This window comes from Mytilus trossulus, chromosome 5 (assembly GCF_036588685.1).
Source record: "Mytilus trossulus isolate FHL-02 chromosome 5, PNRI_Mtr1.1.1.hap1, whole genome shotgun sequence".
Classification (NCBI taxonomy): domain Eukaryota; kingdom Metazoa; phylum Mollusca; class Bivalvia; order Mytilida; family Mytilidae; genus Mytilus; species Mytilus trossulus.
Genome location: NC_086377.1, coordinates 40,532,846 through 40,548,668, shown reverse-complemented (window position 1 = coordinate 40,548,668; position 15,823 = coordinate 40,532,846).

The following is a 15,823-nucleotide window of genomic DNA, read 5'->3' as shown; positions in this document are numbered from 1 at the left end:
CTTGCAGTGATGTGAGAGTTTGTTTTCTCCGTGTTGAAGCCCGCATTATGACCATGACATTTCCTTTGTTTTTCAATTCTAAATTCTAAAAAGTACAAATGTATATTAATTGCAATTTTATAATCACCGTCGACTGTATTTTGCAATTGCAAAACATTATATCATATTTGAATTAATGATGACAAAACATCTCGGGAATGAATTTACATGGAAGTCAACGCAGCAACATCAAAACCGCTCGTACACGTAAAGAAAAAAAAAGAAAAAAAAAGAAAACAACCGAGTTAAACAATTGACTCCAGCCCTGGTTACAAAAGAAAACCAACTAAAGTAATTATTCAGCCACTCGATCCCAGCAGGAAACATGTTATCTTCTTCTGAATCCCTACCCACTCCTTATTATTTTATATACTCTTAATATTACATACTGTATCATGGTGATCGCTTCACATGGCGTCAGTCGTCCGTCGTCAGTCGTCGTCCATCGTCGTCGTTAACTTTTACAAAAATTTTCTCCTCTGAAACAACAAGAACAAATTTAACCAAACTTGACCACACTGATCATTGGAGTATCTATCTTAAAAAATGTGTCCGGTGACCCGGCCAACCAACCAAGATGGCCACCATGGCTAAAAATAGAACAAAGGGGTGAAATGTAGTTTTTGGCTTATAACTCTGAAACCAAATCATTAAGAGCAGATCTGACATGGGGGTAACATTTTTAATCAAATGACGATCAATCTGCCTTGAAATTTTCAGATGAATCGGACAACCGGTTGTTGGGTTGCTGCCCCTGAAATGGTAGTTTAAAGGACATTTTGCCATTTTTGGTTATTATCTTGAAGAATTTTATAGATACAGGTAAACTGTAAACAGCAGTTATGTTCAGCAAAGTAATTTCTACAAGTAAGTCAACATGATCAAAATGGTCAGTTGACCCCTTAAGGAGTTATAGGCCTATATAGTCATTTTTCACCAATTTTTCGTAAATTTTTGTAATCTTTTACAAAAATCTTCCCCCCTGGGCCAAATTTAACCAAACTTAGCCACAATCATTATTAGGGTATCTTGTTTGATAAATGTGTGCAGTGACCCAGCCAACCAATTAAGGTGGCCGCCATGGCTAGAAATAGAACATAGGAGTAAAATGTAGATTTTGACCTATAACTCTGAAACCAAGGCATTTAGAGCATATCGGAAAAAGTTAAAGTGTTGATCAAGTGAATAGTTATCTGCCCTGAAATTTTCAGATGAATTGGACAATGAGTTGTTGGTTTGCAGGCCCCCAATTGGTAATTTAAAAAAACAACGGTTTTTGGTTATTATCTTGAATACTATTATAGATACATAGAAACAATAAAGATCAATATATTCAGCAAAGTAAGATCTACAAATAAGTCAACATTCCCAAAATGGTTTGTTAACCCCGTAAGGATTTATTATCCTTTCTAGTAAATTTTTAACAATTTTCATTAATTGGGTAAATTTTGGTAAATTTTTTAAAAATATTTTTCTCTGTAACTTAACGGTCATGTTTGATTTAGATAGAAACATTGTAAGTAGCAAGACTGTTCAGTAAAGTAAGATCAAGGTGAGTGACACAGGCTCTTAAGAGCCTCTAGTTTGTACATACATTATGCGGTTAGTTTTCCCGTTTGAATTGTTTTACATTTGTGAGTCATCTGTCATTTTGGGACCTGAATATAGCCGACTATGTGGTATGGGCTTTGCTTATTTTGAAGGCCATACGCTGACCTAAAGTTGTTAATGTTTGTTTGATTTAGTCTCTTGTGGAGATTTTTCTTATTGGCAATCATACACCATCTTCTTTTTAATATAAAATATTTGTCACTGAACATTAAGCAAGAAACAATGAGCATGTTCTCTATGATTATGCAAGGTATGATGTATCTGCAGAAACGTCAAAACCAAAACTTAATAGCCCTACAAGATCCCCAAAAACTTCTTTATGACTAAATTCTTACAGCATAAGTCATTACCCTTTGAAAAATGTTCATTCTGTTTTTATGTAACTATGTATTAATCTAGCATATTTGTACTATTTAAGAGATGCATGATCTTTATATCATTAAACATTTAGTTATAAAATACATATGGGATGATTTTCAATTAATAACAGAACTATCGTTTAAATACACAAATACAGTTTCTATTAGAAATAAAATCCATAGGTTAGGTTTTAATAATAACAGCAAATATATGAAACGGTTATTACACTACGAATAATTGTAACATTTAACACAAAGCAGATTTTTTTTTCAATTGTTAAAGTGTGATGCAATGTTTTCAAAGCGGATAAAAGGAGCTTTAGAAAAATTTTCAAGATATACAACATTACATGGAATTAACAGAATTGTATCGAGCAAGCACGTTGTAGGGAAACTGCTCTGGACTTGTATTGTTCTAACTTGTATAGCAGTATGCTTCATGCAAATATATAAACTTGCTGTGCAGTACGGAAGGCAAGAATTGTTAGCCTCCAACCTTGATAATTTTTTAAAAGTTTTATTTAATTTTGATTTTTATCTTTTTTCTCAAAAAGATACATTAATTATACAGGTATTTTCTCATTTAGAACATATAGCGATATTACAAAGATTGTTAAATTACCGTAATGTCCCCAAGTAATAAAAACTGATATATATCCGTTACTTATACAAATACTTTATTTTACAGTAAACAAGTGACCACTAAAGTCTCTATCTGGTTATAGAAAATTTACGTTATTCAACAGTAAACAAACCAGAATGTTTACTTTATTTTATAGTAAAAAAACGAACACTACAGGTTGCACTTTGCAAATACAGCTGTTTCTGAAATTTCATGAGGTACGAAATTACATGTATTTAAATCTAACGTAGGTTGGAAAATGGCATACATGAAGGACGAAAAGGTATACATACAGACCTTCTATTGGGTTCGAAAAAATCTTAAATGAGAGGCAAAATGGTATACATGTTAATATCTCATAAAGTAGCTAATTAGGATTATTATTGAAATACGTACGGTGACTATTGGTAATCAATTTCCTTTTCATTTAATCTCTTGTTAAGAGTTGTTTCATTTGCAATCACACCATATATTATATCTTACCGAGTACAAGAATGTCATACCAGAGAATAGGTAACCTGTAGAAAGTTACATATAATCCGCAGTTAAAAGTCGTTAATATGAAGAAAAAAAATCTGGCTTCCTTTGTATAATATAGTAATTTTAATTCAATTTAATTTTAATCAAGTGTTATCAAGTACTTGCTATTGTTAACTGTGGCGCGAATTGTTTTTTCATTAACATAGCACATAAGTTTCATTTAATTTATGTCAGTTGAAATGACATTATTTGAAAACTGTAACCGATTGAGGTTGATTCAAAGAGAGATCTTTTCTTAATGGATTAAATGTGATAAATCATCATAAGACTCTTTATACGGGTTATTGGCTTTTAATACATATTATAGAGAGATTTTCATTAAATATTCTTCAAAGTTTAAAGTATAATGTATTTATAGTTTAGTTGCACTCATCCAGATAAATGACCATGTATACAATTTAATTGACCATGTAAAAATTTAGCCAGTGGGATTTATGATGTGAATAAACACTACATTCAGATTACTGAATGACCATGTTACGTAAACACCATTACACATGTTACTTTTACGTGTATTGGAAGGTTAAGAGTTTAAACAAGGGTAATTCAACGGTTACTTGAAAGATGCAAAAGTTAAATACCGACATTTATGTATTATTGTCATTTTGTTTATTTTCTTTGGTTACATCCTCTGACATCTATACTTTTCTACATTGGTTAGATGTATAGGGGGAGGTTAAGATCTCACAAACATGTTTAACCCCGCCGCATTTGTGCGCCTGTTCCAATTTAGGAGCCTCTGGCCTTCGTTAATCTTGTATTATTTTAATTTTAGTTTCTTGTGTACAATTAGGAAATTAGTATGGCGTTCATTATCACTGGACTAGTATATATTTGTTTAGGGGCCTGCTGAAGGACGCCTCCGGGTGCGGGAATTTCTCGCTACATCGAAGACCTGTTGGTGACCTTCTGCTTTTGTTTTTTATTTGGTCGGGTTGTTGTCTCTTTGACACATTCCCCATTTCCTTTCTCAATTTCATTATTTGATTAATGAGATAATTTCACCGGGTACTATATAAACAAGTTTGTTCAGTTGGTGTACTATCTGTGTATTCCAACTGAACAGATATTTGTGTTTTTAAGGTTAGTAAACTTTACACATTTTTTGTGGCGGCTTAATCATTTAAATTGGGAAAGCATGTGTAGTTAAAAGTTTGTTTTTTTAATTCCACTATTTTTATACATGTGTTTTTATTTCCTATAATGAAAGTGACAACATTAGTCTATTTACATGCTTAAAATGCAATATAATGTAAATTAATATTATTGATTTAATTGTCAAATGTATTAAAGTATTTTATGTCTTTCGTGTATTTCGAAAAAAATCAAAATCAAATTTAACATATTATCTAAAGTTTATAAAATGACTTGAAATACTAATTACATTTATTTTTCAGGTACTTTAATACTTAATTCATTTTCAGGGAATGAACAATATAGATGAACAATCATTTTTCTATGATACGAGAAACACTTCAGAGACCATAAAATGTGAATTGTGAACTTTATGAAATAAGTGAAAACTGTTATCTGAAAATAGAAACAATGTACTCGTTTAATTGTATCAATTTAACGGAAAATTTAAATTGTTCAATGTCATTTGATTTATTTACAACTTTATTGTATTTGTTAATTATTACTATTTTAATTCGTATTTTAATTTGATGTTTAGTATTGTATAATAATAAATAAAACAGATATGTGTACTCTACCTGAACAGAACTTTGTGTTTTTATTTAAAGGTAACCGGACAATTTCAGAAACCCTAGCGGTAGGAAAAAGTCCTAAAACACGAACATCATTCAAATTACTTATCATCTGCATACACATACAGATTGCATTCAACCTCTCTCGAAATCAAGAAGAGTAATGTCCAACCCCTAACAACACCTAAATCCAAGTACAAAATACAACACAACTATAAAATTGTTAAAAAATTCTGTATTGTTTATTGTCGAAAGGAAATACGCACCTGGTGTAGTACATTTGGTACCATTAAAGTTGCTATAATTTTTTTTAATGTCTGTTAGCGGATAATAAACATGATATAGAGGTAAGAAAAATAAAGGCGCTACCACATTTTGTTGGGGAGAGGGGGCTAAAAGGTTGAAAAATAAAAAGACAGGACAGAGATAAAACCTATTAGAAAGGTCCAGGACGTATTGTCCAATCACGACGAAATCAATAATTTAAAGTCCTGAAACAAAAAAAAACGTATTTTGTAACACAGTTATAGATTAAAACAGAAACTTACCTTCTTTTTTTTTTATCCTTATACAATATTGGTTATTTACATTCTATTTTGGAGTTAAATTACACATATTATATTACGAATTTGATAGTGCTATACTATATACGATGATATTAATACTGTAACGAAAATCGGTCATAGATTTTTTTTATGTGAATCACCAGTTGTCTTTCCCTGTTAATTTTTTTCTATATGTATATTAGTTTCTCCATAGTTGGAGCACAATGTATTACTTAACACACCCCTAATTTTGGTATAGTCTTACTTTTCACCCCTTCACGTATAATGGACCGTTCCATATGGTAGTATATAAGCCAGCTCAAGACAGAGAAACTTTGTCAGTTTTATATGAAATGTTGAAGTGATAACATCAGGGATTATTTTCCAACTGGTAAGTAGAGTGAATTAAGTGATTCAAAAGGATATATACATAGTGTTCGGATGTATATGTGGATATTGCAATAGTGATTGTGATACAATGTATAAAGTGAATCTGATATATATAGGTGGTTATTGTATTAATGAGAATACAATGTGTATACTTGCTGGTGTTGAAAGTTGTACTATGTGGAAGTGTGAATACTTCATAGATTTGTCTTAGTGAGAACACAAAGTGTTTACAAGGTACTTGCTGGTGTTGCAAGTTGTTATATTGTGGAAGTGTATAAGTGAAAGTGCACTGTATTAAACCTTACCAGTTGGATAATATATAATATTCATTGTGTGGAAACTCAAAGGGATAGTTAGTGCGTGAGTTCAGCTGTGTTTAGATATATATTCCTTGTACATTGAAGGATTTGTGCATGTGTAAATGTGTCATTGTGTTATTGTGGAAAGTTGTAGATTAACAAGGTGATATTAAATATTGGTGGACGTTGTAAATAGAAGTTGTATATATGTGATTTTGTGTTCATACGTTTTGTGTGATACGTACTTGATGCATGTTGCAAAGTAATCTATTGGTGACATTGTGTAATAAAGGGCCGTATGCATGTTGCATAGTAATGCGTTAGTGACATTGTGAATAAATCGGTCTGATACATGTTGCATAGTGATTGCATAGTGACATTGTGTATATATATTCGGTTAAGATACAGTGTGTTTATGCATTGTGAATAAGGTACTTCACCTTGCATTTTGATTTATGTGCATTGTGCTGTGTATATAGTTTTTTGTTGTCAATCAATTTAATGATGTGTTAATTGTTTTGAATAGGACAACTGGTTGTGGTGCAAAATTGAGTTGAGCACTTGAAATCCTGATTTATTTAGATACGGATCCTTGATTGCCCGGTTACACGTCACAATACGATCATGTGTACACATGTTATTCGTGCTTGTTGGTGTATCCTGACACAAATCACACAGATGCCCAGGATTACAGAAAAAAATGCATAAGATTGTGTATGCAGTTTCATTAAATATGACTGAATAATATTCCATCCAGTGTACACATCACGGCCGTATGTATTGACAAATACGTTGGTCCAGTATTTACAAATTAATCGTTTTAACTAACATTGCTTTATGCGCTGCATACATAACAGGAGACGCACGATCTGTCAACACATCTGATGTATCTAAGTTCTTGTTTTAATCACAATCTGTACCATCTTAGAAATTACATGAATGAATCATAGCAATACCATTCCGAGCAAATTCGTCCCTATTTCTAACTAAGTTGTTTCAACAGTTAAAATTACCGCAGAGTAGTTTAAAAAAAAACTTTTCACCATGCAATGCACTGTTCTAATAAAGTATCGCGATGAAAGGGGGAACTATGCTCAATTTATATTGCTCCAATAACTGGATGCCTTGCATGTTTGGTTATACAATACACAGTTGTAGATAGAAATGTTTTATTACAGAGAGAAAAAAGAGACAACACCAGGTTACAATATAAATATTACACATTGTATACAACTTATGTACATGTATACAAGTTTATTGCAATGTACAGCGATATAGATATATTAATATACAAGAATTTAAATGCATTTGATGAGCGTATAATTATAGGTCTTCAGTATGTCATAAACATATATATAACTATAGTCAGCAATAAAAGACGAAATAGTTACAACAAAAACATAAGACTTAGTATTTACAGATAATGTTCGGAAGTGGTACCTATATCAACAACTTTGGTCATTTTGCTTCTAGAGTGTATAGGTGTGTATTATATCATGTATATGGTACACACAAAACAAGAACAATTTAGTAGAAATAGATATATTTACTTGTGACAATTCAATAGTTAGCATTATTTTAATATATTCAGTCAGTAACAATTAAATAGTATCAGTTGAAATCCATTTACGAAACAAAATTGTATTGTCGTACAATTTTGTTTGCTAAACATGGGGAAATGAATGCGGGAATGAGTACATTAGAGATGTATATAAATCGTAACTTTATTGATAAGGAATTGCAAAGATTATGTTCATGCTTCTGTTAATAGACCCCTTTTGATTTTTCAATATCCTATAAAAAAACGACATAATATAGGAAACACCAATAATTTATTAGAAAAATGCAAAACCTTACTATAATCACGCTTTCTTAATGATCTATACAAAGTAGATGTGGTATGCTTGCTAATGATACAACTATCCACAAACAAACACTCACAAACATTCACAACTATAGGTCAACGTACGGCCTCAACTATCGTAGGTGGGGCATACAAATCCATTAATTAATAACAAGTACAATAAATTTATATGTAAATGCAGACCATTGAGCACTGGCTAAAATTCAAACCCTAATGAAAGCTTATACGAAAATCATATGAAAGATAATCACTTATATGAATGCGATTTTTAATTTGTTTGCCAACCTGTTTTTTTTAATAAACATGATTAAACAAATAATCGCAAACATTTCTAACTCTTACAATACTAACAAACCAATGGATACATAATGCATAAAAATACAAGCAAAATTGTCAAGCAATGAAAAGGAATATCTTCCGAAGTAAATTATGTACAGTTTTCCTTTGAATTTAATTAACATAAACCTTGATATCATATACAAACATTGTGAGACATATTCATTCTGGGGAAAAAACCAATGCGAGATATGATTGTTGTCTTTCAATAGTAAGTAAAATGAGTTGTTTTTATTTGTGTCTGTTGCCTTCGTCAATAGGGTTCATATCAAGATAAACAAATTGTTTTTTACTTCCTTTCGCTGGTTCTGCAGCCTTTTCTTCGTTGACTGTAGTTTGTGTCTCGATTACTTTCTTCTGTCTCGCCATACTTTTCAAAAGAAGGAAACCCAATTCCACCAATTCGCCAATGCTTATGACGGACATCCCAATCCATAATCCAAGAGTTCCTCCAATATTCGAAAGAAAATTCTCAAACTACAAGTACATAATAGCACTACAATAAAATACTATGAAATTGTACTAAATTATAATCCTTATAACTTTGATAACTATTTACACCACTGTGTCGATGTCACTGCTGGTGGACGTTTCGTCCCGAGGGTAATACCTGCCCAGAAGTCAACACTTCGGTGTTGACATGAATATCATTAATGTGGTCATTTTAATAAATTTCCTGTTTATAAACTTTGAAATATTCGAAATACCAAGGATTTTCTTATCCCAGATATAGATTACCTTAGCCGCTTTGGCACAACATTTTGGAATTTTGAATCCTAAATGCTCTTCAACTTTGTACTTGTTTGGCTTTATAATTATTTTTATAAGAGCGTCACTGATGGATATAATGTAGACGGGTCTGGCGTTTTAGATTATAATCCTGGTACCTTTGATAACTCTTAACGTAACAAATTCAAAGCTAGGATGCTGGCAAATACACATTTTAGTGTTGATAATATGAACAGTGGAAATAGTTAACTGCCATCTAGATAAGATATAAGATTTAAAAGAAAGCCTGTACATTAAAAATTTAAGCCATGCACAGCCTTTTACTAATGAAAAAAAAAGACACTTGGCTTACAGTCAATTCACGATTATTTATTTAACCTGCAATATAAATAATAAAAATAAAAATTTCGGTAAGCTATAGTTGTGTGTTGTACTGTTCTCAGTGATTTAATGATTGCAAGATATATGCCTGTACGGTGCTGCAATCGTAACATGAGTTTTCTGACTTAGAGCTAACCTGCACCAGGAATAATTTAGATTTTTCAATTGTATAGTGATGTCTTTATTCATATGGCCGTTTAAGTTTATTACTCCTCTAGACTTAAATAGTACTGTTTGTCACATTGTATTGATACATATATGTATTACGTCTGTGTAAACACATTATGAATATTAAAAAGTACATTCACAAGTTTAGAAGATCTGTACATCTATTTTTTAGATAGTTTTCCTTATTTTACAGTTGCTTTACGCAATTAGTTAGGCTTCTACATGTGCATGAGTCTCAAAATTTAGGCCTTGGTAATTAAAAAAATCATTTAAGACACCTGGATTTAACTTGTCGTTGTCAATATTAAAATAATTGAAACCGCTTTTACCTGTTTTCAATTTATAGAAGGAAAAAAAGTTTAAAAGAAAGCACATATAGACTGTTATCCTCCTTAAACTCAACATGACGTAGTCTTAAATTGTTTAATATATATAAATTTCATAATTTTCTTACAAATTGAAAAATGAAAAAAAGCAATGTAAAAAAAGTTAAATCACAAAAATACTGAACTCTTAGGATAATACAAAACGGAAAGTTCCTAATCAAATGGCAACATTAAAAGCTCAAACACATCAAATAAATTGAATTCCTGACTTGGCGCAGGCATTGTCTTATGCAGAAAACGGTGGATTGAACCTGGTTTTATAGCTATCTAACAGTCTTACTTGTATGACAGTCCCATCAAATTCCAGTATATTGAGAGTAAAGGCGTGAAATTAAAATAATATTATAGATAAAAAAAATGACCAAAATTCAGCAGTCAACATTGTGTTTCAATCGTAATCACTAAAAACAACAAACAAACATGTAACAAAAAAGCAAGTATCATACTACCGTACCGTGAAGGAAGGCACTTCTTCTGTAACTTCTTCGTATAAAGACGAAAAGAAAACGTCCATTTGCATCAGACTGTCCCTGTTAACAAATATGAGAATTATTTATCAGTATAATTTGTCTCATCCGACACCTGAGTATTCAAACATCCTAGCTTCTTTAACCGACACAACAACTTTTATTGTCCAAAAGTATGTCTGGTCTTGCAGGAAAACAAAAATGAGTATTCCTACACCCTTCTTAATCCGACATTAATTTCTAGTCCATGAAGTTGTCAGAGAAGGCAGGTTACACTGTAAATCCAAAAACAATACATGTGTTAAAACACTTGATATGTGTTTGAACAAAATTATCAAAATATCGGTCAGTTAAGGACAAAAGTTGTATATGGTGTGTCATTATGCACAGTCTTCATGAAAACTCACTGCTAACACCTTCAACAACCAAACAACAAGCTTTATTGATCCGTTAAGAGATGCATATATTAATACCATGTCAAAAGTGTGATGGAAATTATTCATATAGTTTAGATGTAGTTGTATCTGCAAGATATATTTAAAGTATAAATTTATTATAGGACTTTGTGATAGCTTTTTTCAGTTTGTTTTGAAACTGTCTCGGGAATGTCTTGTAAGTTTTAAGTATTTACTTTTAAACTACAAAAGAGGTAGGTTATGGTGTTTTGTCTGAATCAGGATTATATTTTTTTTTCTCAACGCTATTATTTAAGCTGCTCTCTTTTCTAGACTAAATCAAATTGATTGCGGTTGTTGTCTTTCTTATATATTATGTTTAGTTCTATGTACACTGTGAGCATTTTGCCTGGGTCTTTTTTTTTTTTTTTTTTTCTAATTTTGACACTCATTTCTAGTTTGTTCCTCGTTTCCTGTTTCAAATTAGACAAGATTGTTAAATAATTGAAATTATTTACTTTATGTTTGAGACTGATAATCCTTTGTTTTCCAAAATCTGTTCAAGCAATTCTTCATAGTTTTCCGCTGGCCACCTTGTAGTTGTAATTGTCATTTCGTGCCTTTTTTCACTACCACAGATGAAAATTTCGTAATAAAAACTTATTGTTTCATAAATCAATTGTTATTATTCATTTTTTAAAAAGTACCATTCTCAAAGTAACTTTATTCAACTTAAATTAAATTAGTTGTATTTCATATTTTTTCAGTAATGCAATAGTTCGTTTCCGTGTTCCATTCAAATTTTAGTTCTTCAACGTCTCTAAATGTACTACATGTTGACATTCAATTATTGACGGTTCTTTGAATGTTGAAATGCGTGTATGGTGCTATACATTTTGATGATACACACACACAAGAATAGCGTAATTGTGTCCCAATTATTAATTTTTTAAATCTCATTTAACGGTATCTTTTTTTGCATTTCTTGCCATTCAACATGCTTTCCCAAAATTATCACACAAAAAAAAATTAATCTAAAAAGTTCTTTAAAATCATTTTTACTTATAATAAGTGCATATTTTCAAAGGAAAAAAAAAAAAAGCATCTCTTCGAAAGCTCGTTCACATTTAGTTTTTTTTCCAGTAATGAATGGAATATGTATGTATCACCTGCAAGGGTTTTTGCATTTGCATCCCGTGACGTTTTCACGAACACCTTCTATGCAGTCGAATTCTAAAATAAAAAGGAAAACATGTAACTTTTGTTTATATTAAGACAAAATATGTTTGAACAGTTGTTTGTAAATACAACATGTACAATAAATGTTATCTATCCCAGAACCATGTATTTGGTGTTGATGTTATGTTTGTTGTTCTCATGGGATTTTGTCTTAATGCTTGGTCCGTTCCTGTGTGTGTTGCATTTAGGTGTTGTGTCGTATATTATATTTAATGTTGTCCTTCAGCTTTAGTTTGTTTCCCCGATTTTGTTTTTTGTCCATAAATTATTGGGTTTGAGCAGCGGTGTACTACTGTTTCCTTTATTTACTACATTTTCCAGATGTTTTTTAGTATAGCGATTATTGTAGAGATATAGCGTTCGCAAATTTAACAAATTCCCTTTAAACAATTTGATTAAATTATTAACATTCACCATATCCTGAAATTGCAATAATTAATATATCATGCATTTCAATTGTTCGATTATCCAAATCTCAATTGCACACATACATTTTTAAAATTACTCATTGATAACAGGTTTAGATATATCAAGCAATAACTCAATATGGTGCCTTATCATAGGAAAAGAAAATGTTACTTTAAATAGAAACATAACTTTCTGTGGGGCTGATCTCAGGTCCTCCGGGGGGGATAAGCAGACCCTGCCCCTAATGTGGCACCCGTTGTGTTGTTAATGTTATAAGAAATCCGTCAAATAGTGTAATTCTGTCGGTCAATTTCGTGAAAAGGAAAGGGTATTGTAGTTACAACATAAGGTTCATATCTTATATCATCTGTGACACAATAAGTCCATCACAGTCAACCCACACGAGATGGCGTCGGTAACATTGTGAGCAGGACTCTTCTATCAAGGAAATCATGATAAGAAACACAAGCTCTCAAATTTTGTCTCAACTTGAATAGCTATACTCCGTATAAAGGTGCGGCTGAAATCTTGCTACATAGAAATCCACACTTCACAATAAGGAAGCTATAATTATCTTAATTCATGTAATTGTGGTAATGTTTTGTTTTCAACCGACCCTCAGTGTCAATTTTTATATGTAAGTCAAGATAATTGTGTTTTGAGGGTTCCTGATCAGAGTCAATCCATTCACTTCTCCGTAATGATAACATCTGAACTGTTTCTTTTGTAAATTTGGACAGTTTACCAAACACCAAAACTATTTTTATTTACCTGTGTATACTTTTTTGTAAATTGCGGAATTTGTTCAGGCTTATTGGGTTTTTTTAATTAGTAAACATCTACAGCTGTTTAATACTGTTACTTTCGTTATTCCTGTTATCCATTCCTCTTTCATTCTGTATTTAAATTAAACAATTTATCAGGTTTCTTCGCTCAGTGTATGTTATCTCGATAGGGATGGAGGTCTGGTAACATTAAAATATAAAACGTTTAAACCCGTTATTTGCAATTATTTGCACCTGTCCTAAGTCAAAAAACAGTAGTTGTCGTTTGTTGATAGGGTTCATCAATGTTTCTTGCTTCTTGTTTTTTATTTAGATTAGACCGTTGGTTGTGTCCCTTTGAGTGGTTTCAACATAAGAAATTAATGGGGTCCTTTATAGCTTGCTTCTCGGTGTGAGTCATGGCTCCGTATGAAAGACCGTACTTTGACCTATAGTTTTTTACTTTATAAACTGTGACATTAATATAGAGTTGTCTCATTGACACTCATACCACGTACATGTACATCTATTATATCAAACGTTGGAGGTGTGGAATATAAAAAATATGTATATATGTCAACTGACTGTCCAAAGTTTATATCAATGTACTTGTCCATTGCATATCTCGTTTATCAATTTGAAAATGCTCAAGTCAAAAAGATTAGTTTCTGACGTTACATTAATGTATTTATATTTCATAATTCAATCCGGAGTCGTCCACTAAATAACAGTCATGTGGAATAAAAATTGAAATTTTAAAATGGTGTTAAAGTAATAGAAAATATATATGTATGCTCCCGTATACCATTCTTTACCTTTATCTTTGTAACAGGTATACAATTTAGGCCGTGAAGTAGCTCTAGAAAATGTCAGTAGACACCCGCACTTTTTCTTTACATTCCTGTCAATGCACTCTTCAAAACAAGCCTGCATAAAAATAAAACACGTACATATATTTTGTTATTGATCATCAAGACTATAATACAAACATGCAATTCGAATCTGAACACTCTTACTACTCATCAAAAGTTATACTAGTAACATTTGACGATACTTGAAATTACATGCTATCTACTCAATGCCGCATATTGCATTTAAATCATATAAAGTTATCGATTATTGTTGGTCGTTTCAACACAATTAGCTTTCTCGCTTGAGCCAGTACAGCGAAAGTAAGAAAGCAATTATATTTTAGATGATAATCTGTTAATCAGTATTTTGCATATGACGACGTCGATGGTTACACTGACATTGTGCTGGTGTGCGTACCAAAATTAGGTGATTAGAAATCGTCAAAAGATGGATAGTTACTGACCCCAAAAAAAAATCATTGGGCGAGTGCATTATTAATCTCAAAATCGTTATTACTCCTAAAACACTCATTTTTCGGTGATCCCCTGGTCACATCGTTTAAACGAACAAGTCATTGAAATATTAACATGGCAGATGACAAACACATCGTGATATTGATTGATTAGTGGGTGAATTAAGATTTTATTGGCAATTGTGGTCGCTAACCACATTGTGTTTTATAAAATATAGCGACAGTCATTGACAGTACAATCTCGTCTGACCCACCAAATCAAACAAGGGCAAGATAATTCTGAAAAGAACTGTACTCAAGAATACAACTGACAAGGTGTCAAACTTTTTTTCAAACGAGTATCCCCCAAAAACAGAAACAAGTCATAAGAAATTATTACGTTCATAAAATATCTTTTGATTTTGTCACCGACACTTTGGACTGAAATACAAATTTTTGAATTGACTGACCAATAGAATATCGTAGAAATTTCACGTTTTTTAGATCAATTCGACGAAAACTATTTAATATAAAACGCAAAAGAAAAACTTCTACAGTGATAGGTAAAAAATCATTACGCAACCAAGCAGTAATGGAACTTCACTTATCGCTTCTCTCATTGATTGAGATGTCACTTCTTCCTTTCCAAAATCCTTTATTAGGCAAGGTTTTAATGATAAGAATTAAAAACAACAATTTATATTGCTTTTTTGTCATTTTTCCGACGTGGTCGGTATAGTTGCGTTTTGTGCCCTTTGAACTTAAGAACGTTTAACTATGGCAACAGAATACGCATGCTGGAAATCTTTTTCTGTGATTGGACAAAATGCTGTCATGGTGGGTGATTTGGTTGTGTTTGAAAATACGTATCGTTAATTATATCGTGATGGAAAGCAAGTGAAAAACTAGAAATATTTGAACTAGATCTTACAAAGATTTATATTTTTATTAAAATAACTGTTTCTCCGAAAGCTCTTTGAATCCATGACAGCTGTTTATTCGGAACAATTACATATTTTTAATGTAAACTTTGTTATACGAACGTTCATGACTTTTAGAACATGTAGAACGCACCTACGCATTTGACATTTCCGGGGGATTTTGAGAAATGTAAACAGAAAGATACGAGGACCTAGAATACTTAACACAATTACTTATTTGAATATAATCGGAATGTTCAAAAAAACAATTTGTAACGTTCTTTTGTTGATAATTCATTGATTTTTAGATAGTTAGAGCATTGTTGTTCAAAAGATGAAGGTAGTGAACTGG